Source organism: Ciconia boyciana, chromosome 2 (genome assembly GCF_034638445.1).
Source record: "Ciconia boyciana chromosome 2, ASM3463844v1, whole genome shotgun sequence".
In the NCBI taxonomy this organism is placed as follows: domain Eukaryota; kingdom Metazoa; phylum Chordata; class Aves; order Ciconiiformes; family Ciconiidae; genus Ciconia; species Ciconia boyciana.
In genome coordinates, this window is record NC_132935.1 from 133,791,909 (window position 1) to 133,811,284 (window position 19,376).

At 39.2% G+C, this 19,376-nt stretch overlaps 1 protein-coding gene across 1 annotated transcript in view; it reads right to left on the reverse strand.

Moving 5' to 3' along the window:
* Positions 1 to 13,515, reverse strand: part of SP4 (Sp4 transcription factor) — a 52,800-nt gene extending 39,285 nt beyond the window's left edge. The window contains exons 1-2 of the mRNA XM_072854160.1: positions 13,386 to 13,515; positions 3,208 to 3,477 (exon numbers count right to left, since the gene is read on the reverse strand). The gene's annotated coding sequence lies outside the window, so the exon portion shown is untranslated. The remainder of the gene's footprint in view (positions 1 to 3,207; positions 3,478 to 13,385) is intronic.
* Between the last annotated feature and the right edge of the window lie 5,861 nt (positions 13,516 to 19,376).

Consider the following 19,376-nt stretch of genomic DNA (forward strand, 5'->3'; position numbering starts at 1 on the left):
TTCTTGCCTCCTTCCTTCATAATAGGCTCAGCCATGCTGTGAGACTGTAGCATAGCTGAAAAGAGATGCATGCTTGTGTTTGGACCCTTGAGCTGCCTTTGCTGGCAGCATGACCCCCATGAGTACCTTATGGCTATTACTTTAGCTCAGGTGTCAAGTCCAAACTCCACATTTATCCATGCTGGTTTTCACTTCAGCTTGTATATAAGCACAAGTTGACTGACGTGCTAGGAGGGGAAACTCAAGTAGGAAGTGTGGACAGGAGAAATTAGTCTGTCCTACTCTTCATAGGCCACATGGGGCAGAGTTAGCTTAAGTTATACATAATGAAGAATTAAGCCCAGAATGAGGGATGTCTCACAAGGACTCTGCATGTCACATGGTATACCAGCAGCATCAGGACATGTGATGGCCTCACAGGGGTTTTAAAGCATATAATTTGAATTTCATACAATATGTGGATGAGCCTACAAATAAGCCATAAGGGTGAAACACCGTTACTTCTCAAAACATTTTTGAAAGTTGATCCTCTGTCTACTATGTTGCTGATACAGATATTTGTAAGGAGAAGATAATGCTGCTTTAACTGGTACAACACAGTAATGCTCCCTGGAGAGCTACTATGGCATGTGAGAATAGCTGGTCCAGTATGCTCTTTGGCCTTGCTCCCAGCCATTTCTCTTATGCCAGAAGCTGAACTGAGTGATCAAGCACTGCTATTCCACTGGTTTTACAAGTCTCAGGGTATTCTGTAATTTGGAGAAACTCCTTGGCTGGACATTTTATATTGTCTAAAGTCTGTCTATATTTAGGTCTAAAGTCTGTCAGCTTTTTTTTTATTACAGACATTTTATTATTTGTTTTCAAGAAAAAACGGTTCTTGATCAGCCCAGTACCTCCCAGCCACACACACAAGTTGAGGATTATCATTGCCACATCCTGCTGTTTGGCTTCTGGGGAGAGGATACTTGTGCCATTAGCTGTGCCTGCAGTTTGGGGAGAACCTGTCGAGGTTGCTGTTAGCCCAAGTGTCTGGTCTTCTAGTTCACCAGAAGACCCCAAAATCTGAGGTCTGGGTCTGGGATATGGCTCATCAGCAGATACTGAACACTCCAGAAAAGAACCACCAAAAGTATCACTAGCATGAACAAAGCTGCCCTGCCTTCTGATCTTTTTAGCCTATATTTACTCTTAGTGAAGGAACACGCTAAAGACGAGTCAGCAGCGAATGAAAGTGAGCTCAGTGGCCAAGAAAGTCTTATTCCCCAGTCCCTTGCTCCCACTCTTCCTCATCCACGTGTTCCTGACCCCTCAAGCCCCGCCATCCTTCCTTGTTCCAGCTCTTGACAGGAGGCAGGCTTTGCTGTAAGTTGATCTAGCCCACTGCAGACTGAAACTGGCTCCCAGAAATACCTCATTAGCTCTGGAGCTGGCACCCTGTGAGCAGCAGGAGTGAGGGGTTAGTGCTGGGACAGAAAGGAAGGGTGGGAAGGGCAGGGAGCAGTGTGTGCATCAGCCGTGGTGGGGTGTTCATTCAGCTTACTGAAGTTGTGAAACCATCCCTCGAAGCTGAACAGTCTGCCTTGCAAGCAAAGGCAGTGAAAATACCTGTCAGTAAGGTTCTATAAACTGTGGTTAACAGTGTTGCTACAATTACTAATATAGACAAAAACTGGAAGATAATGTTATTCAAGTCTTCACTCACTGCAGATACAGCACTGATAATAGGGTAATACACAGTTGAAACATAATTGGAACACTGAGGAAAGCTTAAGCTATTTATAGTATTTATTAATTAATTTAATAGTAAAAGTGCACTGATTGTCGTATTAATTTTCCTATTTAATTTAGTTATTACTTCTATTTCTTTATTCATAATGCAATAGCTTACTTTTGTATAGCACCTTTTTTGCATAATTCCCATTTTGGATCAGAATTTAATCAAGATCTTTCTGCTGTTCATAAAAAATACATACATACCTACATACATACATTCTGAACAATTGCTTAAGACTCTACACATTGTAATCTATCAGAGCCCTGCAAGACTCATAAAGGGGATCTTATCCCTAAATGCTTATTCCAGGATGTGTGAGACACCTCTGATTTTTGACATACTTATGCTCACAACACTCTGCTAAAATCAGGGAGTTTTATTACCCCCAGTACAGCTGGGATATCAAAGGACAGAGATGTTAAATTCTTTATTCAAAAAAAGATACTTAAGTGCCTGGATCCTCCTAGCTGACTTGCCTGAAGTGATAAGAAAAGCCTTTGTGGAATAGGCACTGAACTTAAACCTGCCCAATCTAAGAGGCAAGAGTAGTAATCCTTACTACTGGACTTTGTTGTCTCATTAAGATTGCAACAAAGAGTTCATTTAAAGCTGGGTTTGGAGTACTTTGTTGACTGTGTAGAAAGATTTTCATGTAAGGGGAGTTTTGGATATAGGTCACAGGAGGGCAGAAAGGATGTAAAATAGCTGCTGATGCATGTGATGCCTTTTATGACTAAGGAAAATGAAAGCTGTAAAATTTTGAAAACAATAATATCCATGACATCAAAACCAAGCTTAAATTAAGGAATACTGGGTTATGCTGGAGCCCCGAGGGACTGAAGTCAGAAGAGTGGAGGCATTCCTCTGGAAAAAAAAAAAAAAAGAGAGAGTCCATGGATAAACTTAGCATTGCTTTAGAACACGTTGTTGTTACTCAGAAAGCCAGTGTGGTGACAACCTGTGCACCTATTTGGAATGTATAGCATGTAACACACACACACACAAAAAGAATCAGTTTTAAAGTTAAGTCTAAACTGTGAAAAAATAGGATGCTGTTGTGTTTGTGTTATGGGCTTGCTTTGCTATATTAATGTTAAAATACTTCTCAGCGTTTCAGATCATTTATGAATATAATCATGGCTCTAAATTTTGTAACTCTATTTTATATGAAATCAATTTGGTGGAGATATTTAGAGGGGGTTTGCATGCATTTTTTATGGCTAAGAAAGGAAATTTAAAATGGAAGCTCATAAAGCGTGGAACTAATATTTTCCAAAGGAATTTTCCCTGACATGAAAGGAATTCTTGATGGGACTTATAATTTCCTATGCTGGCTGTAGGAGACCAGCCTAAAGGAACAAAGAAGTTGAATTTCTAACAGGTGACATACAAAAAATATAGTAGATAGAATGTGCTTTATTTTGACATGCCTTGTTCTGGGAGTTTTAAGTATCACTGGTAACAGAATAGGACTTTGGAGCTGTGCATGCTCTTCCCCAGGCCTATATGTGGTGTGCAGATACATGCATGGATGCGTTGACATTGCCTCTTGAGAATGGTCGTAAGGTTGACCTCAGGGTGCACGCTCAGGATGCTTGGAAGTGCTGTCCATTGGTAGCCCACAGAAATCATCAGGCTTTGCGTGAACCAGCTTCAGGCACAGCAAGGTAGAAAGACATGAAGAACATCACACTTATGGCCTGTTGGAGGAAGCCACTTTCAGACTGGTATATAGGTGGTTGCCCGGTGGATCTTCAAAACCATGTAATTATTTGTTACTATTTTTATCTAAGCTTTACAGTTATTAAAGCTGGACAAAATAGACAACACACACTAGTCTTGCTTTACAGAATATAGTTTTAGCGCAATAAATCTGTTTATATTTTCATAATGTAATAATTGGCGCTTTTTTTTGTTTTAACTTTTATTAATAAAATTATATTAATAAAACTGGTTAAATGCAGAGTATATAGAAAAATCAGTATTTAAGTGTTGTTATTTTACCAATCCTACAGGTAATGTATTTTCTATTCAAAATATTTTGTTTTTATTTGGTGCTATAATAATAAATTATTCTTTTCAGGACGTTCAGATTATTTGATTTAATAAATGAAAACTAGATTTAAATGCCAGAATTTAAGACAGATACTATTAGGTAGCCTTGAAACAACAAAAAAATATTAAATAGATGAAACTTGTCAGAAAGCAGCAATATATTAAAAAAAGAAAAACATGTGCTGAACATATGCAGTGGTTTTTTTGTTCTTACACTTGCCCAGGTTAATACTGTTCCAGTGATTTTACAAAGACAGTCTGTTTTCAACTGTATTTCATCTTTCTTCCTTCTCATCGGTATTATTCCTGGCAATACTCACACAAGTAAACACTGACACATTTGAAAAAAACAGAGGATTAATTTTTCCAGGGTGCATTTCCATAAGCCTCTGGGCTTTTCTAGCATCTCCCTGACAAGGAGGAGGTCTTGCTCCTCCTGTGCTCAGAGGGCCTCCTTGCAAGTCTCTCTTCTATAAGCACTGTTGGCGACCACACAGTCCTTTCTCCTTCTCTTCTTGCTCTAATACTCGTCAGTCCCCTCCCCAAGCCAACTGAACTCACTATTCAAGCAGAATATGCTCTTTTCTTTTCTTTTTTCTGAACTTGTGTGCTGGGTCACTGAGCTGAACAGGTCACAGAGAGGTCCCCTGGTGCTACCTATGTGGTGGGAGCAGGTAGGTGCTGGGGAACGCAGAGGAGGGGAAAGACAAGGAGTGGTTTTCCTTTTCAGTGGCGAGGAATGGTTTCATCAGCTCACCCTGTTTAATGTCACTTCACCCTCCAAGTAGGTTTAGTGAAAAAACAAAGGGCTTTTTTTTGCTAAGTCAGTTAGGGTGAAGACAGAGGTAGGGGAGCTGCTGGTGGGACTGTACCCCAGGTGACTCCCAGCATAATACTGACCATGATTAGACAAGCATGAATGTATTGTGTTGATATGATATTTAATATGGTACTGAATTAACCAATAAGAAGTTTCAGAAGTTGTTTGATAAGCTTTGTCCTTAAATTATTTAGCTGGAGATACTGTAATGGAGACTTTTTACAACAAGCAATGTCCTTTTTATTATATATATATATTTTTTTAACGAGGCTTTCACACATTTCCCAAGACAGGTGATTTTTAGTTCTCTGAGATTCTGTCAATGTACACACTAGCAGCATCAGCTCTTCACAGAAGCCTAACAAGTTTTTGAGGATGTCCTGGTTTCGGCTGGGATAGAGTTAATTTTCTTCCTAGTAGCTGGTATAGTGCTGTGTTGTGGATTTTAGTATGAGAATAATGTTGATAACACACTGATGTTTTAGTTGTTGCTAAGTAATGTTTGCACTGGTCAAGGGCTTTTCAGCTTCCCATGCTCTGCCAGGTGCACAAGAAGCTGGGAGGGGGCACAGCCAAACTGGCCAAAGGGCTATTCCATACCATATGGCGTCATGCTCAGTATATAAACTGGGGGGGAGTTGGCTGGGGGGCAGGGATCGCTGTTCAGGGCCTGGCTGGGTGTCGGTCTGGGGGTGGTGAGCGGTTGTATCACTGTTTTTTTTTCCCTGGGTTTTGTTCCTCTCTCGCTCTCTTGTTGTTTTCCTTCTCATTACAATGTATTGTTATTATTTTTTGGTTCCAATTATTAAACTGTTAAATTATTAAACTCTCAACCCACTAGTTTTCTTACTTTTGCTCTTCCGATTCTCTCCCCCATCCCACTGGGGGGGAGGGTGAGCGAGCGGCTGTGTGGGGCTTAGTTGCCGACTGGGGCTAAACCACAACAGAGGACTAAGCCAGTGTCTTCTCCCAGCAGTCTCAGTACCTACTGAGGGTACAGTTCAAAGCACAGTGAGCACCTACCGGGCTGTATCTCTAGTCTCTGGATACTACTGAAGTAATTACATAGCTGGTGTTCAGAGCAACTGGGAAAGTGAAATTACAAGAAAGCAGAGCTATTTTTCAGTTTCTCGAGCTTCTATTCCACATAGACTGAGATGGCTTGTTCCTTCCATCAAGTGTGCTAGAAACTGCAGCCCCTACATCTCCCGAACTAGCCTGTCATCGTCGCTCAGGATGAAGGCCTGTGTAACTGCAGGCAGTGATAAAGGTCAGGCATATGTCAGTGAAGGCGTGAAAACAAGTTAAAGCAGAGCCAAAGGCTTCCTAGAGGGGTGGTCAATGCCCCGTGCCTGTCAGTGTTTAAGAAGCATTTGGACAATGCCCTTAATAACATGCTTTAACTTCTGGTCAGCCCTGAAGTGATCAGGCAGTTGGGCTAGATGATTGTTGCAGGTCCCTTCCAACTGAACAAAGAAATAGGAAATAAATAAAACAAACCATTAGTTTAGAGTGGCTGATCATCCAAGGCATGTCGGGCCCGCTGGGGACACTCTTGCACAACGGGCTGCATGAAGGGGACCTGCGCAGGTCAGCCCACTGGCCCCTTCCAGCTAGCTCCTCTGCCGACTTCAGAGAAGGTGCAAAAAAGGGCTAGGTTTATAGATTGACAACTTTTTCAGATCCAAAAAGATTAATTTTGCACTATTGAAGTACTGTTAAAAATGGGCAGTTTTCTCTTTTAAAGGAAAGTAACAAGTAACAGTTATTTAAAAGGATATTAAAGCTATCAAGAAGTGCGAGTTTCAAGAGACTGTAAGCAATGTCACTTGTGGCTTTGCCTTAAGTGACACCTTAAATATGTGTGATTAGGCTTGAAGGGGAAGAGTAACAAGTGTGGCTTTTTAACTTAAAAAGGGCAATGGCTTTTCTTTTCAGCACTGAAAACCTGGAATCCAGTACTTTGGTATTTAACAAGAGTTATTTTTCTATGTGCCTGGTTGAAACGAAGAGTGAATGAAGAAGGAATGATGAGCTTAGAACCCAGATCCTTCTGTTAGCTTACTGAGGTAGAAAAAAGAAGAACAATTATTATAAAGAAGAGATAAGTTGCAAGTATATCAGATTGCAAACAACACAAAAGATGATTTTCTAATGACAGATAGCAAAGCCAACTTACCAATGTTTTCTGGAAATATTATGTTTTGATTTTATGAGGCAGATGCTTCCAGCGAATATCATAAACACTTTCAGCTATTTCTTCAGTGGCTATAAAACCAACATCTAATCATAGACAGATTGACCTAACCATCTTAAAAAAACACGAGCCCCAGCTCCTTGAGCTGCATTCAGTTTCAGATTGCACTATTTGCATAAGGCAAATATGAAGACTTTTTACTTAATTTAAAGTAATTCTTAATGTTTTAATTTTGTTAGTGCTTCTCTGCTTTACTCAAGCTAGGACATACTCTCCAAAGTAGCCTAGGCTTAGACTAGTCCCAAGTTCTGATCACAGCCCAGATATTGGGATAGGCTCTGGTTTGCCGCATAAGTAAAAATCTGTTCAGAGTCAGTAGGAGCGTACAGCTTTCTTGTGGATTCCTCTTGTAAGCTGTCTGTACCAGTCAGCCAAAATGCAAAGCAGCAACAGAAGTCAGAGTCATTTGGAGTAATGGTAGGCTTGAGCAGGGATATGGAGGTGGCAGAAGCTGAAGGACAAGGACGTGATCAGGAGAGAAGGAGGCACAGAACGGCTGTGGTGACAAGGCCCTGGGAAACTCCCGCTGATGCAAACTCACCAGAGGACTCTTAGTAACCACATTCTGCCCTTGGGCTCTCCAGCTTTCCCTCAGCAAGATGGTCTATCCAGCCTTTCCTTAGCCACAGCTCTGTATTTGTTACCACTGTAAGGAAAGGAAACCTAAACCTACCACTTTAAGTACCCAGAACCAGGACAGGCACCCCCTTGAGAGGATGTGCCCTAACATTTCCATCTATTTCAGAGTGAAAAGAGGTATCTCCTGCAGGAACTTTCAGGCAGATGAGGAAAAGAGAGTGAAGACAGGTAAACAATGGTTTGTTCTCCTTTAACCATGTGGGAGCATAGACATATCAGAAACTATTTGGAATTTCCATGGTCACAGGCACCACGTAGCCACAGATGAAAATAACTCCTTTCCAACCAAATTTTGCAACAACATTGTCTCAGCTGGAAAAGAAGCTAATAAGCTAATGGCAAGACAGGAATTATTTGGTCTACATAAATATATCATTTTAGCATGAGTGCATTCTGGAAAACTGTATGTCACAAACAGATTATATATATGTGAAAGATGATGGATAGCACTACTGCAAACATTTGTTGCCTCTGCAGAAACCATCTTGTCATTTTCTATATTTTTCATGTGTGTCAGGAGCATAAACATTGCAAGAGTTTTGTTCTAAAATTATTAGAATTATTGTTATTAAGCATCTTAGTTTGCATGCTGTCTTACGCTTGACAGTCCACCACAGGCACCTCTGCATAAACTTCACAAGGTCTTACCTAAATTTTTGCTATTTTTATGCCTCTATGCAAAATAAATTTTCCATTTATTCCGGTAAGAGAAAGATTGTTTTTTCTTTTTAAGGGGTGGAACAGTTGCCATCGCTGTTTTCATCCAAGTAGAGCAAACTTGGCTAATAAAAATATAAACATTATGTTTTCTGTCAACCTCGGGTCTGTACCTATCTTTACACAGCACAACTGTATATAAAGCCAATAGGTTTAAGTACTTGGGCCTTTTATTGCTAGTATTTACCATGTGATAAATATTTGAGATAAGATCCTGACTAGCATGTGAAAAGATTGATACACAAAGAACTTGACTGTATAGCTGTGATTGATTGATGTAACTTACAAAAGCTATTCAAACATACTTTAAAAATTTTAGTAGCAATGGGATTAAATTCTCTAGGAAGTTTGTAAGGAAAAGAAAGATTTTTTTGTCTTAAAGTTGCTGCATAAGTGTTATCTGTTGTTTGACATCAAATCTGTGAGATACTTCATAAATTTCTAATGTCTTCCTCAAAGAGTTACAATCTTCCAGTAGGCTGGATCAAGGTTTCGACATCTGACTATAAATTTGGGACAGGCGGTCACCAAAACTCATGTGCATATCCTTGCCTTTGCTGAAAAATAGTCTACTCAATTTGCTATTATGCTCTTTTGCTGACAAACAGAATCACATTTGGAAGATAATTTACTTCAAAATAGAAGCATCGATCCATTACCTAAAATAGACCACATTTTTAGATTCAGTCCTCCTTCCCATTTTAATTTTAGAGTTTATTATTGGTGCTAGTGGTTTTAAATAGGTTGGTTTTGTGGCAGAATCCCACATACATGTGACTTCTGGCAAAAATAGCTCTTTGCAAAAAATTGCAAAAATTGAGACCAGCCTAAAGCTAGGGTGAAAATATCTTCTGTGTACAGACACTAAGTGCAGAGAGTGAGTCAGTCTGGAGAGGGAAATTTAGGGAGAAAAGAAGGCAGTTCTGCAAAAAGATGACATTGTAGTCTCTAGAAATCATTTTCTAGTGCATCTGTGGCAGTGACTCATTAGAAGAGAATGAGCAGTAACCATCACTTATGGCTTCTGGGCTATCCTCCTAACCTTGGCTCTAGAAATAGATTGTACTTGGCTCTAACATGTACCCACCAGCAGCCATCCCACCTACTGAAGACAGACACAGCAGATCACTATTCCAGCACAAATACCAAGAAGGATATGTCATACCCATCTTGGCCAAAATCCTCCAATTGTCTTAAAAGCATTTACATTCTTTCATTGTGTGGTTCTCTACGTTTGACTTGCTATTCTAGTGAGGGAGCTACAAGTATGTGCAGTTATTATGCTGTATCTGTGGTGAGGACATGAGTACTTTTCAACCATTTATTTTCTCAAATGTTGGTGACTGGCCTTTTCAGAAACTGCATTAAGTAAACTAACCAGTTCTGGGTCAGAATTAGCGTAGTGAGATCATGCAGCAGTTCAGCTACGCATGCAGAAGGACTGGTAATAGTGGGATGTTAGTATACGGATATTAAATTCAGCACTCCAGATTGTAGGAAGCAAAAAAGCTATTGGGTTCTTCATTGAATCTCATACTCTTTCCTTTTTCTGCAACCTACCTGTCATTATCAAGCTCTGAAGGCAAATGAAGGAGCCAGCTTCCTTCAGGCTCTGGCAGAGGAGAATGACAGCCCTTTCCAACAACCGTCCCTCATAGTCTTAGAGGTCACGTTACTGATTAACAGCCCATATGTATTAGCTTCAGCTGAGTCCTCTGAATTATTCTGGGTCTTTAGCGCGCATCTTAGACTTTAACTTTACTGTAATTGCCTAATTTAATGTTATTAAAGCATTTGCCTCCAATATCCATGTAAATATCATCATCTTGCTGAAAAATAGTCAGCTGATGTCAAGGTGACTTGTGAACCCCTGACTCTGCAGGGCAGCAGAAAAGGGTGGGAGAATGAATTAAGGCTGGGGAAACCATAAAAAGGCCTTGAAAAGATGAAGAAGGAGATATGAAATGGATATGATAAAAATCTGTCACTTTATTTTTTCCAGAAAATTCACAAGGTGGATGGGAGACAGGACCAGGACAGTGGTAGACATGTCTGAGCACTGACACTTTCCTTGGCAGCCCGTGAGGTGAACTGTGCGAAGAAACAGGGTGTTGGCCGATGCTACCCATTTTACGTGATCTGTCATTCCTACAGAGCAAGGCGCAGCGGGGGAGGAGATGAGGTTTACTGAAAGTATGTGTAACCTCTGCTTTTCAGAAACCAAGTTGCAGTATGGAAGTCATACAGGTCCCTGGAAGATCTATGTCTCCACCTATGGCTAGGCAGGTGATAAGTACTTATGTTAACTGTATAGCTGTCTGGTCTTTAACACTGTTACTCTCTGTATGCACTAGGGAAAACACAGCTATAGATTTGTACAGACTAATTCAACAGCTCTAGAGGGCAGTTATTGTACCCCAGGAAATTCTACACAACTAGGAGCATCCTGATCCGTTTCAGGAGGTGCTTAAGCACAGATCAGGAACTGGGCACCAGACTCCTTTTAGCAACCGAGACTACTGTGAAACAGGGCTTTTTGCTTGCTTGTTTGTTTAGAAACTGCTTTTCCAAAGGTAATTGAGAGATTTTCTACCCTAAAGTACATGGGATCTGATCCAAACCCCAGCCAGGTTACAGAGCTTATAGTGAAATGCGGTGGTTTTTTCTCTTCAGTTTCATCCCAGCACGGTGATGAGCACCACTGGTTCCCATTACATCAGTACAACCACAATGGCAGTTGAGACCACTCAGCTGAGAATTGTCCCCCTTGAAGTAGATAAATCGTAAGTTGTAACATAATGTTCATATAATCTTTAATACTTAGTAAAACTGCAAATATGGCCTTTTGAAATAATATTAATGCCTTCTTTCCTGAAATGGCTGTAGTCCTAGAGGCAGTATTTGACAGTCTAGTAGTAAAAAGTCTTATTAGTATGCCTGTAAAAGAAGGGTATACAGAAAGAGTTTTAATGCACTTTGCCACAGGAAAATTTACTAGCTGTGTACCCTTCATGAGTCACATATGTTAAATATAGTATTTACGATGAGGTTAAGAACCAAGATATATTAATATGTAAATGAACATTACTTATGCTGTCTGTTTGCAATTAATCTCTGGCATAAATCTGGAATGAGATCCATAGAAATTTCAACACAGAAACCTGAAATACAAGATTAATAACTTGAAATTGTGTACTGCTATTGAATTGTAGGTAGAAATTTTGTATCTTTAAATATAATTAATTTAATTCAAATTCTGCATACATAAATGATGAATGTGCTGCAGGACAGTATTAAATAAAAATAAATGGATTAACAGGTACTGCAGATCTTGGCAAACAACGTTAGTCTTGCTGTAACAACCTTAGATACAGAGGGATTCTAAATAAGGGCTCAAGTTTGGATTTTCCTTTCAGAAGAAATCATCACACTCTATTACTTTTTAATTTTTTTTAAAAATACTTGAAAAAAATGAAATCTCTACTTTAAAGCGTATCTAATTCATTTCCATCCTTGGCTACCTTTTATTACTTGCATTCTGAATAATGAAAGCACTGGCTAGTGAAAGCACTTGTGAGAAGCAAGAAGAGGAAGTGTGTCTCACACCAGTTGTCCATATTTCCCTGATTTAAAAACCCTAAGAGACCAGAAACCACATTACAGCCGATATGAGTACTTTAAAATGTTATTGTGTGAAATTTTTTCAGTGCTGAAAGAACAGGTGATTTTTGTTCTATATGCTGTTATTTCCATCAAAATAAACCTATAGAAACAGACACAACCAACCGATTAATAGGTACAGAGCCAGAGGCAGTGCTATAGAAGGATATTTTGACATCCAAGGCAGGATGTCAGTTTGCCACACCCAACCTTTCTTCACAGCATAAAGAGGGAAGAGAAGATGCTTCTCTCTTTTATTACAATGTTGCTGTGATAAATGGCTATTTAGAAGCATCTGGGTTTCATGTGCTCAATATGTTTGTTCCAGTTTGGTGCTGTTTCGAAAGAGGCATTGGTGAAGGGGGACTCTTCTTCTACTGTTATGCATATTGTCTTGGATGGAAGTGACCGTTGTGATGATCCTAAATAAGACAGCCCTCAGGTTTCCTCAAATATTTCTCTGAAACTTACTTTCTCGGCAGGTATTGATATTGATTGGGAAGACTGAAGTGAAGCCTTCAGGCTCCCTTTGGCAGGTTGCTCATAACCTCACTCAAATGGAAGGGTCAAAGAGGGACATGAGAATGAAATGGTAGGTAGAAGAGGCCTGAGAAAGCATTTTCTAGGAAAAACCATGAGTTGGGAAAGAGTGGCCTCTGCACCTTTGCTAATTTACAACTGCATGGAATTAAGTCCCAGAGAGAAGATTAATTTGGGCTGTATGCAGTGTGCAGCCTTTGGGCTGGCCATACTAGCAAAGAAATTCACCTTAAAAAACCTAAAAAAACCTAAACACCTTTAAAAACCTAAATTCACCTAAAAAAGCCTTCACTGATTCCCAAAACCTAATCAAACTTTTTAGAAATGTCTCTCAAAAAATTTGCTCAGAATTGGACATATCTGCCTTTTTATCTCTAAAAGTGTATATCAACTTAATTTGAATTTCCCCTGGATGCATTTTTATAGGCCTTGTTTTTTTCTATTTAGTTTATATCTTGCCATTTTAAACACTATTACATTTGAAACTGGGTGGGCTGGCTGAAAACATGTTCTTGGCTGGCTTTATTTTTCTTTGTCTGAGACAAAACGTTATTTTACATGTTGTAGATAGGTCCATACTGAGAAAGTCTGCTGATGTTTTGTTTTCTAAAGTTTAATATAGGAGTAATTTTTGATTGCTATTTCATATAATTCAAGCTTCATGCCTGGCAAGCTGACAGATGAAAATCACAAGCTCACCAATTCATTAGAGGGAGATACTAGTAATCCTGCTTTCCTGATCTGTATCTGCCCCTTCCTGGCAAGTGTTGTCCTGTGATGGAGAAGAATGCATGCAACTGTTAGCATATGGTATCACGAAGAACCGTGACTTGATAAATATTTTTCATCAATATCTGATAATTATTAAATATAGAAACATCATAAAATACGGCTAGAAGGGAGTTCCAGGGTGTTCTTACCTGTCTCAGCACCTGAGGAGCCAAACTGTCACTACATAGCTGTTTGCATGAGCTGCTTCAGGGCCACCGGTTGGTCAGAGAGAGATGACCAGAGATTTTATCTAGAAATGCCAGGGGTGTTTCTTGTTGCTGGTTTTGGAGGAGGAGCTTCTCAAAGGACAGCTGGGAGGTAAGTGACTATACAGGCTGGAAGGAAATTGAGCAAGTAGATCTGAAGATAAAGGGAGGACAAGGACATTTGCAGACTGTGGTCAGTCTGGGAATGTCTGGGGGCAGGATCATGAAACAGGATTGGTGGCAAAGCATCAAAACAGTAGAAGTGAGAAGGATGGAAATACATGAGAATGGTGAATCAGCACATACCAGGAATCAAGAAAGGGTCAAACGTGGCCTTTTTTTTAGGCTACATTTTCAAACTGACATAACCTCCACACTATTTGGGGTGAAAGAGCTTCATCAAAACTTTCGAACTTTAGAGACTAACATAATGCCACCTACTCATTTAAATGTTGTTATGTTAAGCGTGAAGGGGAAAGAATAATCTAATTCTCGCATACAATGGCATTGGCAATATTTTTAAAATGCTGATGATAAATAAAGGTAGTGCTTATTCTCTGATCTGCATTAGGAATCCATAGGATCAAAAAGTCTGAGATGAAAGTCCCTACAGTAACAGATGGCAACTATAAGTCAGCATGTGAGGCAACTGTCTAATGGGCTGTGTATCTATGGAGAGGATGAAGTGCAGGAATAATGTTTTAATTGTCTTTGGTAGCCAGTGCAGTGCATTGGTACAGAAAAAGTTTTACTTCTTGTTGTGACATTTGTTAAAACAAAACTATTTCCACTGGAGGCTGTGGTCTATATTTTATTCCCATGAGAGGGTGAAACTCCAGCATCGGCCTAGTAGATGGCAGATAATAACTGTACATAAAGCAGAAGGATGAAGTTCAAGTTACCATGTCAACAAGCTGGTATCTATGTGGAAATGTAATGGGCTGTTGACAAAATGTCATCTTCTGGCTTAGTGCCCACCAAGGTTCCTCACAGAGGACAAGAGGATTACTTCAGTTGCATGCTGCTGTAAGAGAACAGCTGCTGTAAGGAAGAAATTACTGTACTGCATAATTTCAGAGTAAAAAGATATTTACAGGGAGAGTGCTGGAGAAGAATGACACCAAAATGCAGAAGAAAAGCAAACCAATTTTAGAAGTTGTCTAGCAAAGACTAGTCTTCATGCTTGTGTTGTACCTTGTTCAAAGGTAAAGATACAATTTTTTTTCTATGAAACTTCACTCCTTACAGTCCCAGGAGAAAGTGGCATTTTGAAACAATTGGGAGGATTCTCCAAAGTCTGTTGCTCTGTCTCTGTTTCACAGGCAGGAGAGCCAGTATTTGTGGATAACCAGATGCTCAGAATGGGAAGTCCTTCCTGTGGTTTTGTTTGCAAAACACAGATATAAACTGTACCTGCCCAAGTTTATGTGTGCACATGCGTACACTGAAAGCTATAAACCTGGCCTGTACTGTACTTTGGCAACATGTGTTGTTTTTCTCAGATGCATAACTACGATACTAAAATATTTTTTTTAAAAAGTGGGACCTACTGTAGGCAGCACTGACAGCTTGCAAATAGTGTTTGTTCAGAAAAAATGGAAGTACAATGAAGTGCCTAGAGAGAAAACTTGCAACTGCTAAGAAGAAGAATGGTTATATTCTAAACATAGGTCTTAATATGTCAAAGAAGACTCAGATTGATTTTGTAGATATTTCAGAGTAAAAGCCAACAGGAATTAACAGAAGATTTTATATTTAAAAAAAAAGAGGGGGAAAAAAGGAGTTAAATGTGTTACTTATTAGGAAGCCAGTGGTTCCAGAAGCAGAGAAGGTGTCACAAGAGCAGAATAACTACAAAGACAAATAGAAGTATGCACTTCTTCACTTTATACAAAATATTGGAATACCACTGAGCAAATGAGGTGCATATTTTCCTGATAGTCTGAATATGTACCAGACTTAACCAATATTCAGGAATCAAGAAAAAGAAAAAAAAAATAATTCACAGATTCATTTTGATTTTTGAAGGGCTTAGTCCTGTGTTTCTCTGTGAGATAAATGGCTATACTGAGTCCAATGCATTGTCATATTGACTTGTACAGTTATGTTTACCCCTTCAAGTCAGCACCAACATCTTCTGCAGCTTTTAATACACAATTATTTTTGTTTTCTGGGGCAGCTGACTCAAAAAGAATGTTTTTTGGGATAAGCCTATATAACATACAAGGTTATGCCATCACTTGCTCAGAATTATGTATGATAATATGCATCTAAGTAAAGCTGAGTCAACAGCTTAGAAAAAGAAACATTATTCATGAATATACATATTAAATCAAGTGTCTATATGAGGGAATAAAGTGAGATTCTTTGTGCTTTCTCTTCTATGTAGATTGCCTTTACAAGGGAAAAAAATTATATCTGTGCCTTCTCTTTGAACTCAGTAAATGCCCTCTGGGTCAGTTATCAAAGAGGAAGGGGACTTCTTTACAGTCATCTTACTAAAGGAATTACAGAGCTCTTCGAGGAGGTGACATGCTTTTGCGTACTGTAACGCCCACATCAATAATATTAAATAGCATTTGCTATTAAAGAGAATGCTGTTGTGAATGAATTTCTGGTCTAAAACTCAGATTCCATCTAATCTTTTTGTTGGTTTCTTTCCTTTGAGACAGTCTTGAATAGGAGCATTAGGTTTGTTCAAGCTGTATAGCATTTCTTTAATGCCAGCAACTACAAAAGGTTTTTGCTCAAGACCTTAGAAAAGGATCTGGAATTTCAGGTATTCTTTTGGAACTTTTTCAAATCTGTTGTTCTTTAGTCCTATGAAGTGTTCTCCTTTTTCTCTGCAAAAATAAAAAATCTTTTCTGCAGTCCAGTTTTACACCTTCTCTTTAAAATCACTAATAACCTGTAACTAAATGCCTGTCATGTCCTAGCCTTAGTTGACAAGAATGTTTTATGCATGGATGTGTGCACTGTCACACACAGAGAATCACAGAGGAGGAATGTTGGAACAGATGTAAAGTGATCATCTGGTCTGTCTTCCATCTACATGCTGATTGATATATACAATATGTGTGTTTTCATATACACTGTATTTGTGTATATTATCCACATACAAGAAGATGTATTTTTTTTCAGATTTGCCATTTTTCTGCTCACTTTTTTGTAGCGGCCTTTTTTCAGAGTTAGTATTTTCCTTGTATGTAAATAGTCAGCCATTTGACACCTAATTAGTAAACTGGTTATATTCTGCTCAAAGTTCTTTTTCTTCAGGAATCTTATCTGCTGGAATATAAGTTGTCTGGCAGGTATGAGGTAAAAAACCAGCTAAGTATTCAAGAAACCTGTCCGTTAAAGAAGAGAAAACATCAGCTCTTGAACATTTCCCCCTTACCTTGTGTTTCTCTTTATAACTACAATTGCTGTTATGAGACTGCCTAAAGCAATTTCATTGCTGTGTCTTGTTGAAGAATAAAACTTCTGATAAGGCATAGTGTGAGTTTGTTTTCTGATTAGGTATTGAAAGGAATCCCATTGTGCATTCTTGGCTCTGCGTAGTTTATTCTTGTAAGTCACTGAAAAGCAGGAGACACTTCAGCTCTCCCAATTGATCACCACAATGAAACTGTGAGATGCAAAGTGATCTGAATTACTCTTTTCATTTTAAAACTGATTGTACACAGCTGAACACACATGCTAACACACACTCACTGTCCTGTTTTTAGGACTCTATCAAGTCATTCCAATATTGAGATTTTTGCAAGTACTTAGTAAATCCACTAACAGGAAAATTGTTTGGGGAAAGAATCCCCAAAAATGGAATAGATTCCAAAGTCCATCTTCAGAGACAATTATATTAATTAATATTTAAAACAAAAGTTTTTACACTGGGATCTACAGAGTGTTGCTAACAATCCTTGGAGAGAAGGCTTGTCCAGTATAAAACCGGTAAAACCACATTATCCTTTCTGTAAAACTCTGCCCATGTGTGTAGTTGCTATTGTCACATGAAAGTTATGTGACCATGACTGAGGGATGTAAACAATACAAGCAAAGGTAAATGGCAGGTAAAGCGTCTCTATGCAGTTCTCAGTGGGAGGAAAGGAGGACTCAAAGAGTTTTCTCTGCTACCAAAAGATTTAAAAGTCCTATTTCAGGATAAAACTTCAAAAATCCACAAAAACTGGACTGTCTTGCAAAATCTCCTTAAGCAAACTATTTTCCCATTGCAGGAAAAGAATAACAGATATGAAGCGTGGAGTGTATAGTGAACTGAGAAAAACAGAACATTCCCTGAGGGGAATTTCACCCATAAATCACCAGCACACCAGCACATATATCTGCCCTGTCTCCAGCTTAACAGGGTGGATACCCATACCCATATACTTTTTTTTCCTCTCTGAAAATACTTATTTACTTGAAATATGTTCCACTAAGTACCGGGAGCAGAGGGATGCCCCTCGGGGCGGATCAAGGCACTCTCCATGGTCCTGCAGAGAAAGCACCCGCCACGCTAATGACTGGGTCAGGATTCCGGGAAAAGACCATTGCTCTGACTTTTAAGTAAATGATAGCAGAAAGTGAGAGGCTTGCACGCAAAGAGTCTTCAACGCTATTTCTACTTTCCTAGTTAGTAAGCAGAACTAGTAATTTAGGGGAGCATATGGCTCATTTCTTATCAGTTGTACATTGGCTCTGTTGTAAACAGGTTCTCCCCCCGCAAAAAATGCTTCATGAGATATGAATTGCATATAAGGAAAACTAGCCAAAGAAGCTGTAACAAATGAGAACAGATGGAGCAGTGGATCTACTCTGCAAGTGTGTGAAATGGGAGTTCAAACTACAATTGGACAATTTAGCAGAGAAAACAAGGTCACACTCTCCCTCTGACTGAGGAAGCGAGCAGAGATTTGGGCAGTAAGGTACTAATTTTCTCCCCTGCACTCCATATTGGAGACAGTCACTGTATTTCTTCTTTATCCAAGAAAAAAAGATACCTAGAAGAACCAATACTTGGCATATCCCAAGGTAGGTGAGGTCTTTCTCACATGACTGCTGGCTGTGGAGTTGAAGCTCCAAAACTGAGTTGTGGAGAAATCATTGGCTGCTGCTCTGAAAATGAGCTGAAACCTGCCAAAAAGATGGACCCATTTAGGAAAATAGCTACCAAAATGATACCAGGAAAGAAAGTGAGTGGATGAAATACTCTCTTTCTTATGCAACTTGGTTGTGTGTCATGTTATTTCTCCAAAGGCAGTCTCTTATTTCATTTTCTGAATATAAATTCTGTGTCCAGAATACTGTGTCCAGTCTCCTCTTTTGCTGATCTCCGCTGCCATCAACTTTGCTTAAGTTGGCCTTTGTTCTCATTGTAAGGAAAATTTAAAAAGTAAGAATGTTATAGGTTCATGATGGAAGGTACAAGGTGAGACTGAGGTTTGGGATGAATATTTATATATATAATTCTGAAATTATTTATATCTATATAACTCTGAAATGAGCTTACTACCTTTTTACAAGGTAGTAAGGTGAGTATACAAGGTGAGTTCTCCAGCTTCTTCCAGGCTAGTGTTTGTGAGAACAATGGTAGAAAGACAAAATTAAATACCTAAAAGCCCTTTCTAGCTTTGGACATACAAACACATGCTATTCCAAGGAACTTTGAACTTGGAATCCAGTTTTCCTAACGACATTCTCCTCTCTGCTCTCCCACCAGCTGTTCTTTGAGATTTCCTTCTCAGTATTTGTGCAAGTCTTGGAGAGGGAAGTTGAGAAAATAGAGCATGAATTAGCCCGTTGTTTGCATGGAAGTTGGTGTGGTCCCTGACCTTTGTCACTGATTATCTGATGTTACTTGCTTGAGCCCACTGACTGATGGTCTCTTCAGTACACTTGATTCTGAAGGCCCCAGATTCCCCAAGAACTGCATCA